The sequence below is a fragment of the Giraffa tippelskirchi genome, chromosome 4 (genome assembly GCF_054371585.1).
Source record: "Giraffa tippelskirchi isolate mGirTip1 chromosome 4, T2T-mGirTip1v1.2.pri, whole genome shotgun sequence".
Classification (NCBI taxonomy): domain Eukaryota; kingdom Metazoa; phylum Chordata; class Mammalia; order Artiodactyla; family Giraffidae; genus Giraffa; species Giraffa tippelskirchi.
Window position 1 is genome coordinate 10,406,494 of NC_137278.1, and position 15,987 is coordinate 10,422,480.

At 40.0% G+C, this 15,987-nt stretch overlaps 1 protein-coding gene across 37 annotated transcripts in view; it reads left to right on the top strand.

The window, feature by feature from the left end:
* MAPKAP1 (MAPK associated protein 1) overlaps positions 1-15,987 on the top strand; it is a 233,532-nt gene that overhangs the window by 92,076 nt on the left and 125,469 nt on the right. The gene's annotated exons all lie outside the window — the stretch shown is intronic.

Below are 15,987 nucleotides of genomic sequence, written 5' to 3' on the forward strand. Positions count from 1 at the left end.
TCTATCTCTATGGTTTTTTACTACTCTAAGTATCTGCAAAATGGGTGTCTGAGGAGACCTTACAAATAGCTGTGAACAGAAGAGAAGCGAAAATTAAAGGAGAAAAGGAAAAATATATCCATTTGAATGCAGAGTTCCAAAGAATAGCAAGGAGATATAAGAAAGCCTTCCTCAGTGATCAGTCCAAAGAAATAGAGGAAAACAACAGAATGGGAAAGATTAGAGATCTCTTCAAGAAAGAGATACCAAGGGAACATTTCATGCAAAGATGGGCTCAATAAAGGACAGAAATGGTATGGACCTAACAGAAGCAGAAGATCTTAAGAAGAAGTGGCAAGAATACACAGAAGAAATAGACAAAAAAGATTTTCACGACCCAGATAATCACGATGGCGTGATCACTCGCCTAGAGCCAGACATCCTGGAATGCGAAGTCAAGTGGGCCTTAGGAAGCATCAGTATGAACAAAGCTAGTGGAGGTGATGGAATTCCATTTGAGCTATTTCAAATCTTGAAAGATGCTGCTGTGAAAGTGCTGCACTCGATATGCCAGCAAATACGGAAAACTCAGCAGTGGCCACAGGACTGGAAAAGGTAAGTTTTCATTCCAATCCCAAAGAAAGGCAGTGCCAAAGAACGCTCAAACTACTGCACAATTGCACTCATCTCACACACTAGTAAAGTAATGCTCAAAATTCTCCAAGCCAGGCTTCAACAGTACATGAACTGTGAACTTCCACATGTTCAAGCTGGATTTAGAAAAGGCAGAGGAACCAGAGATCAAATAGCCAACATCCACTGGATCATCAAAAAAGCGAGAGAGTTGCAGAAAAACATCTGCTTTATTGACTATGCCAAAGCCTTTGACTGTGTGAATCACAATAAACTGTGGAAAATTCTTAAAGAGATGGGAATATCAGAACACCTGACCTGCCTCTTGAGAAATTTGTATGCACGTCAGGAAGCAACAGTTAGAACTGGACATGGAACAACAGACTGATTCCAAATCGGGAAAGGAGCGTGTCAAGGCTGTATATTGTCACCCTGCTTATTTAACTTATATGCAGAGTACATCGTGAGAAACACTGGGCTGGATGAAGCATAAGCTGGAATTAAGATGCCGGGAGAAATATCAGTAACCTCAGATATGCAGATGACACCACCCTTATGGCAGAAAGTGAAGAAGAACTAAAGAGACTCTTGATGAAAGTGAAAGAGAGTGAAAAAGTTGGCTTAAAACTCAACATTCAGAAAACTAAGATCATGGCATCTGGTCCCATCACTTCATGGCAAATAGATGAGGAAACAATGAGAGACTTTATTTTTGGGGGCTCCAAAATCACTGCTGATGGCGATTGCAGCCATGAAATTAAACGACGCTTACTCCTTGGAAGGAAGGTTACGACCAACCTAGATAGCATATTTAAAAGCAGAGACGTTACTTTGCCAACAAAGGTCCTTCTAGTCAAGGCTATGGTTTTTCCAGTGGTCATGTATGGATGTGAGAGTTGGATGATGAAGAAAGCTGAGAGCCAAAAAATTGATGCTTTTGAACTGTGGTGTTGGAGAAGACTCTTGAGAGTCCCTTGGACTGCAAGGAGATCCAAACAGTCCATCCTAAAGGAGATCAGTCCTGGGTATTCATTGGAAGGACTTATGTTGAAGCTGAAACTCCAATACTTTGGCCACCTCATGTGAAGAGTTGACTCATTGGAAAAGACCCTAATGCTGGGAAGGATTGGGGACAGAAGGAGAAGGGGACGACAGAGGATGAGATGGTTGGATGGCATCACCGACTCGATGAACATGGGTTTGAGTAAACTCCGGGAGTTGGTGATGGACAGGGAGGCCTGGCGTGCTGCTTTTCATGGGGTCACAAAGAGTCGGACACAACTGAGTGACTGAACTGAACTGAACTGAAGTGTTGAATACATATTAGCTGCTGTATTGCTGGAATCATGAGCCAGTCATAAAAACACCTTTTATATCTTTGTTGTCTTCCTGCATTGATAGGAGTATAATTCTTTCCATTTTTGAAAATTTTCTGTTAGTTTTTCAGTTCATGCTACTTGTTGTCTCAGTCACTATAATGTTAGGTTAAACCATATAGAATTGAAAGTCTTGTGGATCATAAATGATTATCAGAATTTCATGTGATGTAACTTAATGTAATAGAAACTATTTGAGTGTCTATTATATGCCAGAGTATCTAGTATGCTATTTTATTCATTCTTCCCAGGTTCCCTGTAAAGTGTATATTTTTTTCTCCATTTTGGGCTGGCAAAACTAAGAGAGGTGAACAGATTTGCCTGTGTTTACACAACTTAAGTAGTTAAGCCGGAATTCAAACTCTGGTCTACTAAATCCAGAGTTCATTCATTTTCTTTCTCATTTCTACCACATGAGCAGTCTCATCTGAGACTATCTCTGAGACACCCCTCCCCTGTCTCTGTGCCCAGTAAAGATGAGAGTTAGAGAAACTACACCATTTCTTCTTAGTTGCCAGTGACTTGAGTTTTCTTCAACGCAGTGAGCATCATGTTCTGTGTTCCTGTACAGTGTGTGCCTTTGTCTGTCTTTTTCACATTTGAAACACAGCATGTGCAGTGTTGGCTGCAGTCACCTCAGCTCCGCCTTCATCCCATTTCTCACTGCTGTCACCATCTCCATCATTTATTGAACTTCTCTTCTGGGCAGGGAATGTGCTAGGCGCTTTATCCACAGTATCTCAGTGTCCCTATAATTCTGGAGAGTAGAGGCTAAAATCCTTTACAAGTTGGAAGGAGACTGAGGCTAAATGGAATTATGTGATGTAGCTGAGGGTGCAGGTGTGTGTTGTTTTAGGGTCCTTGTCTTTTCTGCAGCACTTGATTTCCTCCTCCCATTCTTAGAGAGGTTCTCATGGAAGGGATGTCTGCAGCCCACCTGGATGTGTTAGCCCTGCTAAATTTCCCCCTTTCTTTCCCCACTCCTTTTCCCCTTAGAAAAAGGCCTGTTCCTTTCCCTCTCCTCCTTTCTTTACTTTTCCTTTCTCTTTCCTTCCCACCTTCCCTCCTCTTTTTCCTTGCTTTCTTTCTATCTTTTCTTTTTCTTTTCATTCTATTCCTTTCCTTTCCATTTCTTTCCTCATTCCCTCCCTCCCTCTCCTCCTTCCTTCCTAATGAAGTTTAAATACCAAGATTAGGAAACTACTTAATGTATTTCCTAAAGGAAATTGGATTCTTTAGATATTCCCATTTGATTTTTTTCTGACACTAAAAATTATCTCCCAAGTTTAATTTGCTTTCAGAGGAATTATCATCTTTTAAAATATACTACTAAAACAAGCTAGATTGAATTCCTATTAGTTTCAAAAAGGGTGACCTTCTTCTCAGACTTTGAATGGTATCTTTTAAATAATAGGATTTGGGAGTAATTGCTTAATATCTGAGTTCAAGGTAACGACCTAACATGTTTGAGTTCTAAGGAAAGCCTTTTTGCCCTTGCACCCTACTTACTCCTACACTGGATAACTGGGGCCAGCTTTCTTGTCACTTCATGAACTGTGTTGGTGAAACCTCTTCTCTTAGCAGCTGGAAGTTGCACTTTATTCCTTTGTTATTTCATTGTTTCCTTTAGGGTGAGGAAGAATAATTAAGGAGAACATCTTTTCTGAGCAGCTGGAATCAAATTCCAGCTGACTGCGGCACCTGTGAAGACGGCACCTCTGCCTCTGGGTGTCAGGGTGGGGTGCCAGCCGGGGCGCCTGCAACAGTGGGCTCCAAAGTGCAGACACGTGCCCATGCCACACCAGCCCTGCCCTTCTGGGAGCTTCAGATGGCAGTAACACCAGTGAATGTAAAGTGTCTGTTTGAGACTAATTAGAGGAATGATTTGTGAAACGGTGGCTATTTATTTAATTAATCACCAGCACAAAGCCATAAAACCCATATTTTAAAAATCCCTGTTAGTTTGCCATGTGGTTAATAGATTGGGGCACATTAAAAAGTGACATGGTGATGTATTAAAAATGTTCCACCTAAGGTTCCTTCAGGAAGGAGTGGAAGCTGTCTGCTTTCAGATGCTGAAGTGTAACCTGCCAGGATTTGACCTGTCTGAGGTTTTAATGTTTATAAAGGCATTATCTTTTGAATAGCATCTTCATTAGGACATCTCCTTTTGGAATATTTCAAAATATAAAAATGTTTGTAGAGTAATAATTTTAAAATTAAAATTAATTTTGTTGCAGGTTCTCTTCACAATGAAGAACTGTATTTTCCCATTAAATTATACTGTGTTTACTAAGCATAACCATATCTCTTATAACATAGGTCATTGTTTTCTATTTTTGGGTGGGAGAGCCATTTATTGAAATAGTAAATGTCATGGCATTTTTGTTACAGCTGTCAGAATTGCATTTGTTCTGCGTGTGCGTGCGTGTGTGTGTGTGTGTGTGTGTGTGTGTGTGTATAGTTTTTAATCAAATGGTCACAGAGATAGTTGCTATACTTGGTCAGTCTCAGGTCAGGTGAATTGTCATTTTTGGATAGTAAGAATAAAGATAGAATTAGATGGTACTGGCATTCAAAATGAGAAGAAATGGCTTAGATTCTAACAAATGATAGTGGTTTTTACACATACAAACTTCTAGTTGGTTTTCAATGTACATAAATGTGTATATGTACAGGCCATCTTGCATTTTATTAACAACTATTTGATGCTAATCTTGGTGTGGTTGTGATCCACTCTTTATTTTAAAGAAAAAAAAATCATTCTGAATGATCAGTGTGTTCCTGCTAAACAATCACTCCAAATTTTTTAAGAAAATGTGCTGCTTAGGTGGATGCTTGTAAGGAAATTGTCCAGTCCTTAGGATTGTGTTTCTCCGCTGTGTTGTATAATTACCTGCTCTGTTAGAAGGGGAGCAGGAATAAAACATGAGTATGTTAATGCAGCCTGGAGCTGATGTGGTGGTAATGATTACAATGCAGATAAAGCATTTCTCATAACTGCCTTTGCCTACTGGAGCCTTTGAAACATCTGGACCTTTAATTGAAAAATAGTATGGTGCTGTGCAAGGCAGACATGCTAAGTGAAGTCACTAATTTAGAATTCAAAAATATAATTGATAAAGTGTTTTATTTACATTGTACTTAAATATTCATACTTTGTTATGCTTTGTATAACAGGGAATTACTGGGTTAAATTTTCATGAACATAGACAGTTTAAATGAGATAAATTAAGTGAAAGCGTTAATGGAATTTTACACTAGAACCAGAAAGCAGTTTGCTCCTGGAGGGTGTGTATGTTTGTTTCTACTGGGGTCTTTCTTTAGGAAAGCAAATAGGTTATGGTCTTATTCTTTGGGTTTAGCGTTTTAGAAGAACTAACCATTGGGTGGTAACACCATTGCATTTCACTCATGTTTTTGCTATCATATCTTGTTACTTAGTTTTTTAAAAATGAAACATTTCTTGGCATAATGGTAAATGGCTCTAATGGCAACATTATCGCCCAATAAACCGAAGCCTTCCCCACCTCTCCAGGGCAGGTTATCAGAGCTGCCCAGGAGAGTAGAAGAGCTGGTGAAGGGCGTGCAATTAACCTTTGTCCTGCATTCGCAGCAGGGGAACTGACCTAGCAGCCTTCCGAGGAAATCCAATTTAATTTAAAATGAATTTGAAAAGACAAATTAGCCATATCTATTTTAATAAGATAAAATCCCGATTCTCCCTGTGTCTGGTTTAGTTAGGACCTCAGAGGAGATTGGACTGACTACGACTGAGGATGAACAGGAGGGAAATAACACCAAGTAGCCGAGGAAAAACCCTGGAGACCCTGGGACCCGAGTGGCTTGTCAGTTCCTGCAAGTGAGCAGGTCTCCTGCTCCCTGTTTCCACAGAGAATTGCAACCTGAGAGCCTTTGTCTCATCAGACCTTTGGCTTGTGTTGGAGCTTGTACCATGTTGATGTCATAGGCAGCTTGCCTGCTTCTCTAAGGACCAAATTGTTATTTTCTTCCTTTGTCATTATCGATGCACATTTGGGTGCTACCACCTGGGTAGCCACATTTGGTACAGTTGCACCTCACAATTACTGATGAGGCTCTTAACCCAAGAGTGAGGATTCCCTGGGGCCCATGAGTTGGTACTTGACCACTGCGTTTTGAAAACTGAAGCGGAGGGTTCTGCCTCCTCTTCAGGGACCTGGTGTTCCCTCGTGTTTTTATTCTCTGAAACATAGAGAGGATTTATTGGGCCCCTTCTATGTACCCAGCAGCAAGGAAGTCTGTAACCATTTCTGCCTTGTGCCTGCACACAAGAGGCAACTGCTCTGGAAGCTGTTACCCTGGTGTCCCTCTCCAGGACCAGCAGTCCTTGGCAGAGCTGCAAGTTCATGTCATGGGCAGAGTGGAAGGCAAGGAGTAATTCTGACCTTCCCAGCACTTCTCAGCCAGAGGAATGTTTCTGACTCAGACTGGAACCCTCGCTTCTGTAATAGTGGCCACCACACGAGCCAGCAGCCTCTGTGATCATTTCTAGATATTCAGGCCTCCCAACGAGTTCTACAGGACTGGGATTCACCAAGAGTAGGAGGGGCGGGTTAGGATGGAACAGACCTGGATTAGAATCTTGATTCCCACCTCCACGCCCCCCATCCCCTACTCCCAATTGAGACATTTGAAACAGCCTACCATGTTTCCCCGGTGGTGCTAGTGGTAAAGAATCCAACCGGCAGTGCAGGAGACGTAAGAGACATGGGTTTGATCCCTGGGTTGGGAAGATCCCCTCTAGGAAGGCTGGCAACCCACTCCAGTATTCTTGCCTGGAGAATCCCATGGACAGAGGAGCCTGGCAGGCTGTGGTCCATAGGGTCACAAAGAGTCAGACACAATCGAAGTGACTTAGCACACACCTAATGAACCTCTCACTTCTCAGTTTTAACAGGCAGTGAGCAATCCTCATAGGAATGTTGGGTACATTAAATAAGATAATGCATGAGAAGTACTTGGACTCTGGTTTGTTGTTGTTTAGTTGCCAAGTCCGCCAACTCTTTGGCGACCCCATGTACTGCAGCCTGCCAGGCTCCTCTATCCATGGTATTTCTCAGGCAAGAATACTGGAGTGGGTTGTCTTTTCCTTTTCCAGGGGATTTTCCCAGCCCAGGGATCGAACTCGTGTCTCCTGCATTGGCAGGTGGGTTCCTTATCACTGAGCCACCAGGGAAGCCCTTGGACCATGGTCAGTTCAGTTCAGTTCAGTTCAGTCGCTCAGTCGTGTCTGACTCTTTGAAACCCCATGGACTGCAGCACATCACGCCTGCCTGTCTATCACCAACTCCTGGAGTTTACTCAAATTCATGTCCATTGAGTCGGTGATGCCATCCAACCATCTCATCTTCTGTCGTCCCCTTCTCCTCCCACCTTCAATCTTTCCCAGCATCAGGGTCTTTTCAAATGACTCAGTTCTGCTCATCAGGTGGCCAAAGTATTGGAATTTCAGCTTCAGCATCAGTCCTTGCAGTGAGTATTCAGGACTGATATCCTTTAGGATGGATTGGTTGAATCTCCTTGCAGTCCAAGGGACTCTCAAGAGTCTTCTCCAACACCACAGTTCAAAGGCATCAATTCTTCTGTGCTCAGCTTTCTTTATAGTCCCACTCTCACATCCATACATGACTACTGGAAAAATGATAGCCTTGACTAGATGAACCTTGTTGGCAAAGTAATGTCTCTGCTTTTTAATATGATGTCTAGGTTGGTCATAACTTTTCTTCCAAGGAGCAAGTGTCTTTTAATTTCATGGCTGCAGTCACCATCTGCAGTGATTTTGGAGACCTAAAAAATAAAGTCTCTCACTATTTCCACTGTTTCCCCATCTATTTGCCATGAAGTGATGGGACCAGATGCCATGATCTTAGTTTTCTGAATGCTGAGCTTTAAGCCAACTTTTTCACTCTCCTCTTTTAGTTTCATCAAGAGGCTCTTTAGTTCTTCTTCACTTTCTGCCATAAGGGTGGTGTCATCTGCATATCTGAGGTTATTGACATTTCTCCCGGCAATCTTGATTCCATCTTGTGTTTCATCCAGCCCAGTGTTGCTCGTGATGTACTCTGCATATAAGTTGAATAAGCAGGGTGACAATATACAGCCTTGACATACTCCTTTTCCTATTTGGAACCAGTCTGTTGTTCCATGTCCAGTTCTGACTGGACCTGCATTCAGGTCCAGTATGCTTCCTGACCTGCATACAGATTTCTCAAGAGGCAGGTCAGGTGGTCTTGTATTCCCATCTCTTGAAGAATTTTCCACAGTTTGTTGTGATCCACACAGTCAAAGGCTTTGGCATAGTCAATAAAGCAGAAGTAGATGTTTTTCTGGAACTCGCTCGCTTTTTCAGTGATCCACTGGATGTTGGCTGTTTGATCTCTGGTTCCTCTGCCTTTTCTAAATCCAGCTTGAACATCTGGAATTTCATGGTTCGTGTACTGTTGAAGCCTGGCTTGGAGAATTTTGAGCATTACTTTGCTAGCGTGTGAGATGAGTGCAATCGTGCAGTAGTGTGAGCATTCTTTGGCATTGCCTTTCTTTGGGATTGGAATGAAAACTGACCCTTTTCAATCCTGTGGCCACTGTTGAGTTTTCCAAATTTGCTGACATATTGAGTGCAGCATTTTCACAGCATCATCTTTTAGGATTTGAAATAGCTCAGCTGGAATTCCATTACCTCTGCTGGCTTTGTTTGTAGTGATGCTTCCTAAGACCCACTTGACTTCACATTTTAGGATGTCTGGCTCTAGGTGAGTGATCACACCATTGTGATTATCTGGGTCATGAAGATCTTTTTTGTACAGTTCTTCTGTGCATTCTTGCCACCTCTTCTTAATGTCTTCTGCTTCTGTTAGGTCCATACCATTTCTGTCCTTTATTGTGCCCATCTTTGTATGAAATATTCCCTTGGTATCTCTAATTTTCTTGAAGAGATCTCTAGTCTAGTTCTTTTTCTTGCTTCTGTTTATATTTCAACATGTACTTTCAAACTGTTAGATGCAGACTTTCTCAGTTGGCTCTTTGCAGTTGTACCATTTGCATTACTTAAAAAAAAACATGTATTTTCTGCTGCAGACAACCATCTTTCTCTGTCACCAGAGGTGTAGACTTTTTGTGTGTGGCCTTTGCCTGTTGAGAATAACACCTCTCCCAGTTATTTCACATGTGCGTTTTGAGGATGAAAGTGAATTTTGTAATTGGAGAAATATAAAGCTATTTATTTCCATTTTGTCTGATGTTTTTACATTGTTTGCTAGGAGGTGCGCCAGGGACTTGAATTAATTATAATTACTGAAAAGACATACACTGATTGAGCAAATAAAGTAGTAAGTCCATTTGTGCCAAGGCCATCTAATTAAATTCTAACTTTGGATAAGCTAGATGTGCATGAAAGATTAATTTTAAGAGGTTTTTATGACTTACTAAATTATGATTCAGTGAAATTTTTGAATTATATCATTAAGGAACATTGAGTCTTAAAGTGATAAAGCAGTTATGAACCTACTACAGTATAGAAATTTGTGGGTTTTAAAAAGCTATTCAAAATTAAGGACATAGCATAGCCTTTAATTTATATTTTTAAAAGAAATCTTCTTTTACTTAATGGTAAAGTCAGTTTATTTATTCATTTACTTACTTACTTGGCTGCACTGCACAGCCTACAAAATCTCAGTTCCCTGACCAGGTTGAACTGTGCCACCTGAATTGGAAGCATGGAGTCTTAACCACTGAACTGCCAGGAAAGTCCCTTAAGTTGAATGTTGACATTTAAAATTTTTGAAACATTTAACCAACTGAAACCCTGCAAGAAATGAATATGATAGGTGCGCCTGAATTATCTCCTTCAATATTTATACAATGTTATAATCTCCAAATACTTCACTATCTCTGGAATTAAATTGTCCTTGGGGTACTTGGAGGGTTGTACCAAATTTTCCATATAATTTAGGAGGGTGATAATGGCTCTACTGTAACCTTTTCTAGAGATACATCATCTAGTAATGGAGCCAAGTATACATTCTCCATTGAGTTTTAATTTTAAAAGTTGATATTAAATCTTAAAAAGACTCATTATATTATGATAATTGATAGAGTTTAAAACATGTAACTCTTCTTTATGGTTTTTAAAAAACCTATTTTTACTTTTAAAGCATATTGATTTTATTATATAAGTGATTTAAAAATGAAGAGGTCCCTAAACTTACCCTAGGTGATGGGACTTAGTTCATGCAAATTACCTTTCCCTGATAATATCATCATTATAGAACCCATTGTTTGTATAATTAAATGCAAAGTGCTATGTAACATTAATGATCTAAAGAATCCCACAATGGCTATCAAAATTCAAAATGGACACTTTACATCCCATTATGGTTTAAGATGGCTGGATTGTGCTTGTGTGAGAGCACCTCCTGGTACAGGCTGTAACCATCCTGAGGCTGAATGAGGAAAGAATTCTATGGCTCTTCTCTCATAAATACTGATCTTTCCCTATTGTCTCCACTTCTCAACCTGGTTTGAAGGGACTTTTTGTTGAAGATCTGCCTGGTCTGAGCAACAGCCTAAGTAACAATATAAGGATTAATTAACATTGTGTAGCAATTTGCAGTTCACATAGAACTTCAGCATTCTTTATTTTTTCTTTGTCCAGTGAGTCTTTTGCGACAGAAATCTCATCTGTGTTTCATGGCTGAGGAAACTGACTTTCAGAGAGGTTATGGGCTTGCCCTAAGTTACACCGCTTAAGGCTGGCAGGGCCAGGTCCAGGTCAGTTCTGTAGACTCTGCAAAGAGTTCCTTAGTGAACATAATCCATGATAGGGAAAACTGGTAGCATCAGGAACTGCTTTGTGAATTTAAGACTTCGAGTAAATGATCATTATTCCAGATGCAGTATGGGTAGACTTTCTTTTTTTTTCCCTTTATTCCCTGTTACCCCTTTCCACCATTTTGTAACAATTCTCACTAGTATTCAAACATGAATGATAGCTGGTCTTTCAGTTGATATCTTAAAAAAAAAAAAAAGAATTATTCAAGGCTATTACTCAAATTTCACTTGATAACAGTTTGAAACAATAGCTCTAGGCATTTTTTTTTCCCAAAAGTGGAAAAAGACTGTCAGAGTATCAAAACAAGGAAGATTTATTTTAAATAGAGAAAATCTGTATTTGCGAGCAATGATATGTTGTTTTAGGTCCAGGACTGTAGTCAAGTCCAACTTTTTGCAACTCCATGGGCTGTAGCCTACCAGGCTCCTCTGTCCATGGAATTCTCCAGGCAAGAATACTGGACTGGGTTGCCATTCCCTTCTCCAGGGGATCTTCTCAACCCAGGGATTGAACCTGGGTCTCCTGTATTGTAGGCAGATTCTTTACCATCTGAGCCCCCAGGGAACCCACATGTTTATCATAGATGCTATAGAGAGAAAATTTAAGAAAATGACCAGCCTAAGAAAAAATAATGGGAATAACATTTTCTATGCTGTCTTGTACTCTTTAAAAGGGTTATATATATAGTCTGGCTCATTCCACAGTGTTTAGTAACTGAGTTATTTTATTGGAGGTTCTCATATATATATGAAGGGGTATCTATGCAAATGGACTCAGGTGGCACTAGTGGTAAAGAATCCTCCTGCCAATGCCAGAGACATAAGAGATATGGGTTCGATCCCTCGGTCAGCAAGATCCCCTGGAGGAGGGCATGGCAACCCACTCCATTACTCTTGCCTGGAGAATCCCATGGACAGAGGAGCTTGGTGGGCTACAGTCCATAGGGTAGCAAAGAGTCAAACATGACTGAAGCAACTTAGCACTATGGAAGTGGAGGTGAAGTTTTTCCAGTTTCCTGAGGTCTGAGACTAAGATCAGTGGGTAAAAGCTGCAGAGAAAGTGTCCCTCAATGAAAAGAAATGTTTTAGCCATCAAAACTGTTTACCTGCAGACTTCAGAGGGTGGCAGAGACTTCATCAGTGGAAGGTATTCAGGACAGCTTGTAGGACAACCATTTGGGGAAAATGTTTTAAAGGGGATGACCCTTAAATTCCTTGTAGTTTTAAAAGTCTATGAATGGCAATGAAGGTTTTTTTTTTTAAAATCTATGAATTTAAAACTAGGGGAGAAAAACACAGTAATAAAGAAACAACATTTGCTGAGCATTTACTGTAGACTGGGCACAGTGATAAGTGCTTTACATGTGTAGTCTGATTGAATCCTTTCAACAACTCCATGAAGAGGTACTTCTATAATACACTGTTTCTGTGTAAAAATAGTGACCCAGACAGGTTAAATAAAATTGTCCAAGGACACACAGTAAGTGCGAATTGAACCCGGGTCTTTCTGATCCACAACTTACACCACACTTTTAATCACCACACTGCAATGCCTTACTAGCTCCTATTAATAGAATAAGGACCCTGGAGGTACCCAGATCAGAACTTGACCTTGTTAAAGAAAGAGTGACAGTTGACGTTCTTAATAATAACAGCTTAATGTAACCAAGGTTGGTGATTCAGAGGAAATTAATGAGATTTTGTCAATTTTATTTTAAACTTAACTTGTCAGAAAATACAGTGTCCAGTGACAAACTGTAGGAATGTTTTTGACAAATTAACTTGACTACAGGTGCCAGATCAGGGAAATGTTAATTTAATAGCCTTTAAGCATTCCAGATTTATTGAGGGTTAAGATAGCACTACAGAGCCAAGCCCCTGGTTCTGAATGGATTTGTCATAGAATTTTATACAAAATCTATTCAGAAGTTCAGTGCCACTATTTTGAATGTAAAAAAGCGAGTTCTTTCCATGAGCTCATAAAGCTAGCATTTGTTGAGAGCAGAATGCTTCAGTCTGGGGTTTTTGTTTCCTTTTCACATAGACCCCTGTTTAATTTCTCATAGTTGATTAAACTTGGCTTAGGTCAGAAATAGGCTCAATTTTGTTTAAAATCCTTTCTGTGATCAAATGAAGTCCCTTAAACCATCATCAGTGTAATGATAATCTGATACCCCTCTACCAAGTCTGGTATCATGTTATTAAAGGCTAGGCTGGTGGCTCAGATGGTAAAAATCCACCTGTAATGCAGGAGACCTGGGTTCTATCCCTGGGTTGGGACGATCCCCTGGAGGAGGGCATGGCAACCCACTCCAGTATTCTTTCCTGGAAAATCCCCACGGACAGAGGAGCCTGGTGGGCTACAGTCCATGGAGTCACAAAGAGTCCGACTAAGCACAGGCTGTTGGTAGACTATAGTATCCTTTGGTCCTTGTTGAGGGAGTTGGGGAAGAAGGTACCGGTGGAATGGAACTGCAGCCATTCCTTTTAAGAGAGTTTTAACTTTTGAAGGCCACAAGTAATCCTTTTATCAATCTGCATCATTACATTGTCTGGATACACTGATATACTTATTTCTACATTAAAATTACATATAATCTGCTTGTGCAGGTGTGACTAATGGAATAATATTGCCTGCTTTTAGTCTCTTTAATTCTAGAAGCCAAGATGTCCATCCTTTCTCTGTTCCTTTCTGTTGACAGAGAAATTGAACACTTAGCAACAGTTTTGAGGTCTGATATTCAATTTATTATTGATAAGCCTTGATGTTAAGTAGTGCTGCTAACTGAATCTTCTATCCTTAAGACTTAATTCAGCTAATTCACTTGATATAAAGTTTCTTAATTGAAGATGATTTTTAACTGAATGCCATGTATTGTTCTTCTTGCTTCTTCTATTTTGGAAACTACCAGGTACACAATTTTGAAATTAACTTTATGATAGGCAGCAAAATGTATATTGTTTTAATTAATGGGATCAGATGGGGAAAAATCTGGAATAGATATAATATTTTAATTCATCATGATGTTCAAATTCTATATATTTCATTTCTATACCTGTTCATATTCCATGTATAGAAGTTATTTTAAATTTTTAAGTCTTTACATTTTATGAACTAATGATTAATTGGATGACATACAATTCATAATACTGATATTTCATGATTGGCATAAAGACATTTTTTCAAAAAGTGAGCTTTTGCAATATATATCACAAGCCACAAAGCATTCATACTCTTTGTCTTAGTAATCTACTCCTTAGAATACGAGTACAAACATTTATATAAGAGAATGTTTCTGAGAATAGTATTCGTAATAGTGAAATATTAGGAATAACATCTATTTAATAACAGAGGAATAGGTTAATGGTACCTTTATGAAAGTGAAAGTGTTAGTTGCTCAGTCGTGTCTGACTCTTCGTGACCCCATGGACTGTAGCCCGCCAGGCTCCTCGTTCATGGAATTCTCCAGGCAAGAATACTGGAGTGGGTAGCTATTCCCTTCTTCAGGGGATCTTCCCGACCCAGGGATCGAACTTGGGTCTCCTACATTGCAGACAGATTGTTTACTATCTGAGCCCACCAGTACCTTTATATGCTATAATATAATGCAGGTGTTTAAAAATCATGTGTTAAAAGAATGTTAATCCTCACTCCCATCAATATGTGTAACTGTTAATAACTACTGTATACCCACCCTTGTTGGGGATATTTTAGAGAAGAAAGAGGGTTTCTAAAGAATGGCCTGGGAAGTAGAAGAGGTATAGGTGGTTTACCTGAGATAGGAGAGGAGTGGGAGGAGTGGTGGGTCCATTGTGAAAGCCACTCTGAGGACTTCTTTCAATTCAGTGAACTGATACCACACCCCTGCTGTACTCTTTGCCTAGGAAAAGATAAAATGGGTGAGATACAGTTTTCTCCTTTATATAATGTACGATTACATGAGAGACTGAGAAAGGAGGTGGTAATGGTAGGTAGAAAAAATGAAACCATAAGGCTACGCAAGTCAGAGTGCTAGGAAGCAGAGAAGAGGAAATTAGTTTGGACTTCCACCTTCTAGGAAAAGGAGGCATTTAAAGGACAGAAGAGGTGCACTTTTTGTTTAATGGCTATGTGTCAGGCATGTTATATACATTTAATTTACTTTTCTAAGTAACAGAATGGAGGTTCTGAGGAGTACAATTACCTGCCCAAAGTCTCCGGTCTAGCAGCTAAGAAAGCAGCAGAGCCTGGATTCAAACCTGGATCTGGCTGAGCACGAATCTGTGCTTTTAACCTCTCTTCAATATACTTTAGCGATGATACATTGGGACCAGAGTGTGAAGGGTATTAACTGCCATGCTAAAGAGCTAGAATGCTAGTACTGGGGAGAGCCGTCATTTATTTCTGTGTGATAGGCATGCTCACTGATGAGAGAAAAATCACGTCAGTAGCAGTAAGAAAATAAAGATTTGGAGAGAGAGATTTTTGGAGACAGGGAGATAAGAGACTGCTGCAGTGGTTTTGCTGAGAAGTGATGAACCTTGAACTAAGGCAGAAAGAGTTGAGAGAGATTTCAGAGACATTTGAAAGGAGTTAAGGTTCTTAGCTTGAGTGATAGAGTAGGTGGTGAGAGCCATAAATGAGATCGAATATGAAATGAGAGAAGCTGAAGAAGGAAATGGGTCTTGGACATGTTGAGTTTGAGATTTTGGCTGCATTTGCCGGGCTATCAAGTCATGGACAGGCCGTGTGATGTGACCTCTGGAGTCTAGTTGGTCTTCATCAGGTGCATTTGTGTTGAGGAATAGTTTTGCTTCAGGAATACTTTTCTTTTTGTTCTGACACCTGAGCCAGGGGCATTTCCCAATTTGGGGGCTACTCTGGAGAGAGTTGCTCAACTCAAAATTTGTCAGCTCAATGTGGGTTTCTTACTTTTTATTTCTTTAATAAAAATGACTTAACCTGCCATTGAAAGTGTCTGAGTTATAGTTTCAGCTTATTTTTCCAGCAGCCTGGCATAGCACTGGCACATAGTATGTCCTTAATAAATTTTGCCAGATACCTGAACATAGGCTGCATCTTCAAAGTTGATCGTTTCTCTTACTTAAAATTCTTAAATTCTGTGTAGTAGTTCTTTTTTTCTCCTTTTTG